Here is a 9,586-nt window from a genome sequence, read left to right on the forward strand (position 1 = left end):
GATGTTTATACTTCAGCCTTTTATGGCAGGTGTTGTACTTCCTGCTTGGAGAATATGCCCACTTGTTGTACACTATATTGGGCACTTAAATATACATTTTATATTTATAAAACTGGTACATTGTCAAGAAATTTTTAAACTTTTATCTGTTTAATCTGGAAACAATCAACTTGAATACAAATATTAAAAACAACTCAGTGCACAATTCAAAACATAAATTTATGCAATCAGTTGGAAATGAAATCAAATGGAAGCTGATCTCATCATGAATCACAACTGAAATCAATTGTATCCATCTTCATCTTATAGGAAGCAGTATTTGTTTGGATGGATTTGGATAAATTATGAAAAAACTGTCTTCCCTCTGTCAAGCAGTGCCTAAAAACAGATACTGGGGTCTTTTATTTCATCATGTTATTAACATCACCCACAATGTTTCCAGCATTACAACCATGATTACACTTTAAAAATATACCATTGGATGTGAAACACTTCGGTAAATTCTGGCTTGCAAAACGTGCTACTTTAATCCATTTTCTCCCTTCTTTTTTCCTACTACTTTCAATATCCTTATGGCTTCTTTTATGATTATATAATCCTGGTTGTTTCAAAGTTCCACCTTTGACCCCAACCTGTTCTTTTCTATGTTGCTTTTATTGATGTTTCCATAAGGGTGGGGTATTGTTCCATTGTGTAAACTGAAAACGTTTGAACTTTGCCTTACAACAACCATTCTGGGTTCCACATACCACGGCATATAAGTCAAACTGGTGTATAAAACTATCCTATTTTTTCAGTGCAAGTTTAGGCCCATAGTCAGTGTATAAATTGACCACTACAAAATATTTTCAGCTAACAAATGCAAATTAAGGGCTACACAGTAGCGTCTCGACATACAAACAAGCCCGTTCACGAACAGGATTGTACGTAAAATTTTGCTTCAACGTACGTACGAAATTCAAGGTACGAACAAATGGAGTGAAGTGCAGGCTTTTGTTGAGAGGCATCACCCTCACAAAACTGTGACCAACAGAGCAGTGAATATTTTAAATGACAATGTGATGTCCTGTTTTTGGAAAATTCTGCAACAAAGGAAAAAACAAGTTTCTCTGGATCGTTTTCTTGTGGCATCACCAACCTCCAAGAGACAAAAAAGAGAAAAGACTCAGGAAATATCCGAACAATGGGAAAATTGATTCAGTTCGGGAATCAGGACCCGGAACGGATTAAATTCGTAAGTCGAGGCACTACTGTACTCAGAAATCATCAACAATTTTTCAGCTTAGAAATAAATGCCTAGGATTACATCCAACTTTTTAAACAGATCAAGCAGATGATATGGGCTGTAATGTCAAGAAATGCATGAGATTTTAGAGCAACCATTCATGGTAATTGAAAACCAGAAATGCATCTTCCTGCAAAAAAAGTATTGAGTGTGGAGGTAGTTTCCAGCAAAAATTTGTAACATTTATGCTAACTTGTCAAATAACTGCAGTGAGGGAATTTGTGAAAACTGGTGGAATAGTGGAGTTACCCTGTTAAATTTCAAAGAAGTGGTTCACTTACACCCACAACTACAACCAACCAAACACACACAAGAGAAGCTGCATTAGGACCCAGTTCAAAAGAGCTACAACACAATTCAGCACTACAGCCTGCGAAGAGAAGAAGAAAGCCTCTACAAAGTCTTTGCCAAGAACGGATACCCCCGCAACTTCATCTGCAGATGCCTAATAGACAAAAAAACGTGACGAGGCAATGCCATGACCTTGCACACTAGCCACACTACCTTATATTAAAAAACCTCTTGGAGCTAACAGCCAGATGTCTGTGACCACTCAGTTTCATGACAGCCCATAAACCGACGGCCACACCCTCAGATAACAACTCACCAGAACAAAAGACCAAATACCCATCATGTGCAAGACATTTTGTTTACAAGATTCCTTATAAAGACTGCATGAAACACTATATAGGATAAACTGGCAGATAACTAGCAATCCGCATCCATGAACACCAACTAGCCATAAACACAATAAACAGCTGTCTCTGGTAGCCATAAACACAGATGAAAAGGAGCACAAATTAGACTGGGACAACACAAATGATAATAGGACAAGCTAGACACAGGACAGCCACAGAACTTCTAAACGAATAGCACTCATCTGTGGACTGCATCAATAAACACATTGACCTAGACCCAGTATACCAACTACTGCAATGAGCAACAGGAAGCAGCAGGAATGAAACCAAATAAATTACAGAAAACATTACAGCAGTGCTTCACAGGAGGCTCCAAAGCACTAAGGATGTCATCTAGAAAGGGGACAACATGTCTGCAAATCAACTTCCCAGCTCAGCGAACATACCCACAACTATGGCAACTGGCACCTGAGCTACAAATCTTCATGCAAATCCTAAATCTAGTCACATTTGCGAGCATTTTTTCTGAGCCCTTCATATTCATATATCCATATAGATGCCTTTTAAATATTCTAATTGTATCAGGCTCCACCACGTCCTCTGGCAGCTCATTCCATTCATGCACCATCCTCTGTGTGAAAAAGTCACCCCATAAGTCTCTTTTAAATCTTTCCCCTCTCACCTTAAACTAATGCCCTCTGCTTTTGGATTCCACCATCCTGGGGAAAAAGACCTTGGCTATTCACCTGATCCATTCCTGCACAACAGACTTAAACAAGAAGACACAACACACTTAGATATTCAAGCCATCCTTTCATACATCCAAGACATCTTGGAGATGATGACCAGACTACTCCGGCTGCTAGGCATCATGGTAGCCCACAAACCTACCACCACACTGAAACAGCTCTGATGAATTTAAAGGACTCCATACCAACAACTAGCAGAATTAACAAGACAGATAAATAGCAAGCAGGTCTGAATACCAACGTTTTACTGGAGGCTCACTGATGATGATACCTAGCATGGTGATGAAAAGCCTGAGAATAAATCTCCCAGTTCAGCGAGCAAACTTACAATCTGATACAGAATTTGAGCTACAAATGTTGTCCAAAATCTCATGATACAAATATCTCAGCAAGAGGCCCAGCAATCATTTCCTTAGCTTCTCATAGAGTTCTAGGTTTTACCTGATCAGGTCCCAGGGGTTTATCCAACTTTATGCATTTTAAGTCATCCAGCACCATCTCCTCTGTTATGTGGACATTTTTCATGATGTCACTATTTTTTTTCCCACAATCTATATCTTCCATATCCTTCTCCACAGTAAATACTGATGCAAAATACACGAGTATCTTCCCCATCTCCTGCAGTTCCACGCATCGGAGGCCTCACTGATCTTTAGGGGCCCTATTCTCTCCCTAGTTACCCTTTTGTCCTTAATGTATTTGTAGAATCCCTTTGGATTTTCCTTAATCCTATTTGCATAAGCTATCTCGTCCACGTTTTGCCCTCCTGACTTCTGTCTTTAGTATACTCCAACTCAGGTTATTCCTTTATTTGATGTATTTTAGGTGTTGGAGGTGATTTTCTCGACTTCCAGGAGCAGCGATTACAGCATTGTTTTGGAACTTTGGAGAAAAAGAAAGTCAAAACAACAGCACTTTTAAAAGGGAGAGAACAGAAAAAGACAGCATATGGTGAGGTCAGTGCAGGAGAGAGAGAGTAAGAAACTCACACTGCCAACTGACACAGCAGTGAATCTGCACAGTTACTGCCTTTGCTTTTTGAATCTATGTATTGCTGGACATCGGAGTGCATCTGGGAAAATTAACAAACAGTGAAATTCACAACTGATTTTGGAGGAACATGTTTGGGAGAGGTCACAGCACAGAGACAGGTAAGTGAATAGCTTTAAGTGTAACCGTGGGGCCTTGCTGTAAGTCTGCGGTAGTGAATAGAGTGGGATCATTCTTGATTGTATGTTTTATTGATAAATGTCTTTTGATTAAACTTTTTAAAAAGCCATAAGTATTAAGTTAGCCTGAAGCAGTGTTTTGTAGAAGAATAAGACAGTGCTATTTTCTGGGTCTGGGATTGGAAGAAGCAAAAATGGCCCAGAGTAGAGTGATATGCTCTTCTTGTTGGATGTGGGAGTTTATGGACAGTTTACAGGTTACTGAGGATTATATCTGCAATAAATGCCGTTGGTTGTGAATCCTATCAGATCGAATGGAAAGGTTGGAGCGACAGTTATAGGAAAGGAGAAAAGTCGCAGATACAGTCACATATGTGGATTAACTCCAGGAAAGGTAAGAGAGGTAGGCAGGTAGTGCAGGAGTCTTCTGTGGCTATCCCCGTTTCAAACAAGTATACTGTTTTGGAAAATGTAGGGGATGATGGATTCTCAGGGGAATGTAGCACGAACAGCCAAGTTTCTGGTATTGAGACTGACTCTGATGCAATGAGGGTTATGTCGAGTTTCAAGAGATCGATTGTGTTAGGGGACTGTCTAGTCCGAAGCTCAAACAGATGTTTCTGTGGCCAGCAGCAAAAGATCAGAATGGTATGTTGTTTCCCTGGTGCCAGGATCAAGGATGTCTCAGAGAGGGTGTAGAATGTTCTCATGGGGGAGAGGGCCCAGCAGGAGGTCATTGTACACATTAGAACCCATGACATAGGAAGAGAAAAGGTTGAGATTCTGAAGGGAGATTGCAGAGAGTTAGGCAGACATTTAAAAAGGAGGTCCTCAAGTGTAGTAATATCTGGATTATTCCTGGTACTATGAGCTAGTGAGGGTAGGAATAGGAGGATAGAGCAGATGAATGCATGGCTGAAGAGCTGGTGTATGTGAGAAGGATTCACATTTTTGGATCATTGGAATCTCTTCTGGAGTAGAAGTGACCTGTACAAGAAAGGCTGAATGCACCTAATTTGGAAAGGGACTAATATACTGGCAGGGAGATTTGCAAGAGCTGCTTGGGAGGATTTAAACTAGTAAGGTCGGGGGTGAGACCCAGGGAGATAGTGAGGAAAGAAGCGAGTCAAACAGTCAGAGCAGGCAGGGACAAAGCAGAGAACAAGGTAGGACTGATAAATTAAACTGCATTTAGGGGCCTAACAGGGAAGGCAGATGAACTCAGGGCATGGTTAGGAACATGGGACTGGGATATCATAGCAATTGCAGAAACATGGCTTAGGATGGACAGGACTGGCAGCTTCATGTTCCAGGATATAAATGTTACAAGAAGAACAGAAAGGGAGGCAAGAGAGGAGGGGGAGTGGCATTTTTGATAAGGGATAGTATCACAGCTGTACTGAGGGAGGATATTCCCGGAAATACATCCAGGGAGGTTAGTTGGATGGAACTGAGGAATAAGAAAGGGATAATTATTGGGATTTATTATAGACCCCCTCATAGTCAGAGGGAAATTGAGAAATAAATTTGTAAGGACATCTCAGTTAGTTGTAAGAATAATAGTGTGGTTATGGTAGGGGATTTTAACTTTCTAAACATAGACTGGGACTGAGATGGAAATGTGTTGCTGGAGTAGCACAGCAAGTCAGGCAGCATCTAGGGAACAGGAGAATCGACGTTTCGGGCATTAGCCCTTCTTCACGAATGAGGAAAGTTGGTCCAGCAGGCTAAGATAAAAGATAGGGAGGAGGGACTTGGGGGAGGGGCGTATTATTCCTGGTACTATGAGCTAGTGAGGGTAGGAATAGGAGGATAGAGCAGATGAATGCATGGCTGAAGAGCTGGTGTATGGGAGAAGGATTCACATTTTTGGATCATTGGAATCTCTTCTGGAGTAGAAGTGACCTGTACAAGAAAGGCTGATTGCACCTAATTTGGAAGGGGACTAATATACTGGCAGGGAGATTTGCAAGAGCTGCTTGGGAGGATTTAAACTAGTAAGGTCGGGGGTGAGACCCAGGGAGATAGTGAGGAAAGAAGCGAGTCAAACAGTCAGAGCAGGCAGGGACAAAGCAGAGAACAAGGTAGGACTGATAAATTAAACTGCATTTAGGGGCCTAACAGGGAAGGCAGATGAACTCAGGGCATGGTTAGGAACATGGGACTGGGATATCATAGCAATTACAGAAACATGGCTTAGGATGGACAGGACTGGCAGCTTCATGTTCCAGGATATAAATGTTACAAGAAGAACAGAAAGGGAGGCAAGAGAGGAGGGGGAGTGGCATTTTTGATAAGGGATAGTATTACAGCTGTACTGAGGGAGGATATTCCCGGAAATACATCCAGGGAGGTTAGTTGGATGGAACTGAGGAATAAGAAAGGGATAATCACCTTATTGGGATTTATTATAGACCCCCTCATAGTCAGAGGGAAATTGAGAAATAAATTTGTAAGGACATCTCAGTTAGTTGTAAGAATAATAGTGTGGTTATGGTAGGGGATTTTAACTTTCTAAACATAGACTGGGACTGAGATGGAAATGTGTTGCTGGAGAAGCACAGCAAGTCAGGCAGCATCTAGGGAACAGGAGAATCGACGTTTCGGGCATTAGCCCTTCTTCACGAATGAGGAAAGTTGGTCCAGCAGGCTAAGATAAAAGATAGGGTTTAAAATAGTGATGGAAAAGGATAGACCAGATCTAAAATTTGAAGTTCTAAATTGAGAAAGGCCAATTTTGATGGTAATAGGCAAGAACTTTCAAAAGCAGATTGGGGGCAGATGTTCGCAGGTAAAGGGGCGGTTGGTAAATGGGAAGCCTTCAGAAATGAAATAACGAGTGTGCAGAGACAGTATATTCCTGTTAGGGTGAAAGGAAAGGTGGAAAGGTTGGTAGGTATAGAGAATGCTGGATGACTAAAGAAATTGAGGGTTTAGTTAAGAAAAAGAAGGAAGCATATGTCAGGTATAGATCGAGTGAATCCTTAGAAGAGTATAAAGGCAATAGGAGTATACTTAAGAGGAAAATCAGGAGGGCAAAAAGGGGACATGTGATAGCATTGACAAATAGGGTTAAGGAGAATCCAAACAGCTTTTACAAATATATTAAGGATAAAAGAGAATAGGGCCCTCAAGGAACAGCAAAGTGGCCTTTGTGTGAAGCTGCAGGAGATGGGGGAGATACTAAACAAGTATCTTTCATCAGTGTTCACTGTGGAAAAGGACACGAAGATATAGAATGTAGGGAAATAGATGGTAACATCTTGAAAAATGTCCATGTTACAGAGGAGGAAGTGCTGGATGTCTTGAAATGCATAAAAGTGGATAAATCCCCAGGACCTGATAAGGTGTACCTGAGAACTCTGTGGGAAGCTGTGGAAGTGATTGCTGGGCCTCTTGCTGAGATATTTGTATCATCGATAGTCACAGGTGAAGTGCCGGAAGACTGGAGGTTGGCAAACGTGGTCACTGTTTAAGAAAGGTGGTAAAACAAGCCAGGGAACTATAGACCGGTGAGCCTGACCTCAGCTGGGCAAGTTGTTGGAGGGAATCCTGAGGGACAGGATGTACATATATTTAGAAAGGCAAAGACTGATTAGGGATAGTCAACATGGCTTTGTGCATGGGAAATCATGACTCACAAACTTGATGGAGTTTTTTGAAGAAGTAACAAAGAGGATTGATGAGGGCAGAGCAGTGGACTTCAGTGAGACGCTCGACGAGGTTCCCCATGGGAGACTGATTAGCAAGGTTAGAGCTCATGGAATACAGGGAGAACTCGCCATTTGGATGCAGAACTGGCTCAAAAGTAGAAGGCAGAGGGTGGTGGTGCAGGTTGTTTTTCAGATTGGAGGCCTGTGACCAGTGGAGTGCCACAAGGATCGGTGCTGGGCCCTCTACCTTTTGTCATTTACATAAATGATTTGGATGCGAGCATAAGAGGTACAGTAAGTTTGCAGATAACACCAAAATTGGAGGTGTATTCAACAGCGAAGAAGGTTACCTTGGATTACAATGGGATCTTGATCAGATGGGTCAATGGTCTGAGGAGTAGCAGATGGAGTTTAATTTAGATAAATGCGAGGTGCTGCATTTTGAGAAAGCAAATCTTAGCAGGACTTATACACTTAATGGTAAGGTCCTAGGGAGTTTTGCTGAACAAAGAGACCTTGGAGTGCAAGTTCATAGCTCCTTGAAAGTAGAGTCGCAGGTAGATAGGATAGTGAAGAAGGCGTTTGGTATGCTTTCCTTTATTGGTCAGAGCATTGAGTACAGGAGTTGGAGATCATGTTTTGGCTGTACAGGACATTGGTTCGGCCAGTTTTGAAATATTGCATGTAATTCTGTGTTGTGAAACTTGAAAGGGTGCAGAAAAGATTTACAAGGATGTTGCCAGGTTGGAGGATTTGAGCTATAGGGAGAGGTTGAATAGGTTGCAGGTGTTTTCCCTGGAGCATCGGAGGCTGAGGGGTGACCTGATAGAGGTTTATAAAATCATGAGGAGCATGGATAGGATAAATAGACAAAGTCTTTTCCCTAGGGTCGGGGAGTCCAGAACTAAAGGGCTTAGGTTTAGGACGAGAGGGGAAAGATATAGAAGAGACCTAAGGGGCAACATTTCCACGCAGAGGGTGGTGCGTGTATGGAATGAGTTGCCAGAGGATGTGGTGGAGGCTTGTACAATTGCAACATTTAAAAGGCATCTGGGTGGGTAAATGAATAGGAAGGGTTTGGAGGGATGTGGGCCGGGTGCTGGCAGGTGGGACTAGATTGGATTGGGGTATGTGGTCAGCATGGAAGAGTTTGACCGAAGGGTCTGTTTCCATGCTGTACATCTCTATGACTCTCTGATTCTCCTGCCTTTACTCTTCTAAGGATTCACTCAATCTCTTCTGTCTGTACCTGACATATGTTTCCTTCTTTTTCTTGACCAAAACCTCAATTTCTCTCATTCCAGCCATCCCTACCCCTAACACCCTTCCCTCTAACAGGAACATGGACTCTTGTTATCTCATTTTTGAAAGCTTCCCATTTTCCAGCCATCCCTTTCCTAGCAAATTTCTACCCCCACCCCAGTCAATGTATGAAAGTTCTTGCCTAATATCATCAAAATTGGCCTTCCTCCAATTTAGAACTTTATGTTTTAGATCCGTTCTATCCTTTTCTATCACAATTTTAAAACTAAGATAATTATGGTCACTGGCCCCAAAGTGCTCCCTCACTGACACCCCAATCACCAGCCCTGCCATATTTCCTAGAAGTAAGTCAACCTTTTCATTTTTTCGAATAGGTACATCCAGATACTGAGTCAGAAATGTTTCTGGTACACATTTAACAAATTCCTCTAGCTCCAAGCCCTTAACACTGTGGCAGTCCCAGTCTATGTTTGGAAAGTTAAAATCCCCATAACCATCCTATTATTCTTACAGATAACTGAGATCTCCTTACAAATTTATTTCTCAGTTTCCTGCTGGCTATTGGGGGGCCTATAGTACAATTCTAAGAAGGGGATCATCCCTTTCTTATTTCTCAGCTCCAGCCAAATAACTTCCCTGGACATATTCCTAGGAATATCCTCCCTAAGTACAGCCATAATGTTATCCCTTATCAAAAACACCACTCCCCCTCCTCTCTTGCCCGCTTTCTATTCTTCCTATAATAACTATACCCAGTCCTGTCCATCCCTGAGCCACATCTCTGCAATTGCTGTGATATCCCAGTACTAGATTAGATTAGATTAGATTA

Source organism: Chiloscyllium plagiosum, chromosome 10 (genome assembly GCF_004010195.1).
Source record: "Chiloscyllium plagiosum isolate BGI_BamShark_2017 chromosome 10, ASM401019v2, whole genome shotgun sequence".
Taxonomy (NCBI): Eukaryota; Metazoa; Chordata; class Chondrichthyes; order Orectolobiformes; family Hemiscylliidae; genus Chiloscyllium; species Chiloscyllium plagiosum.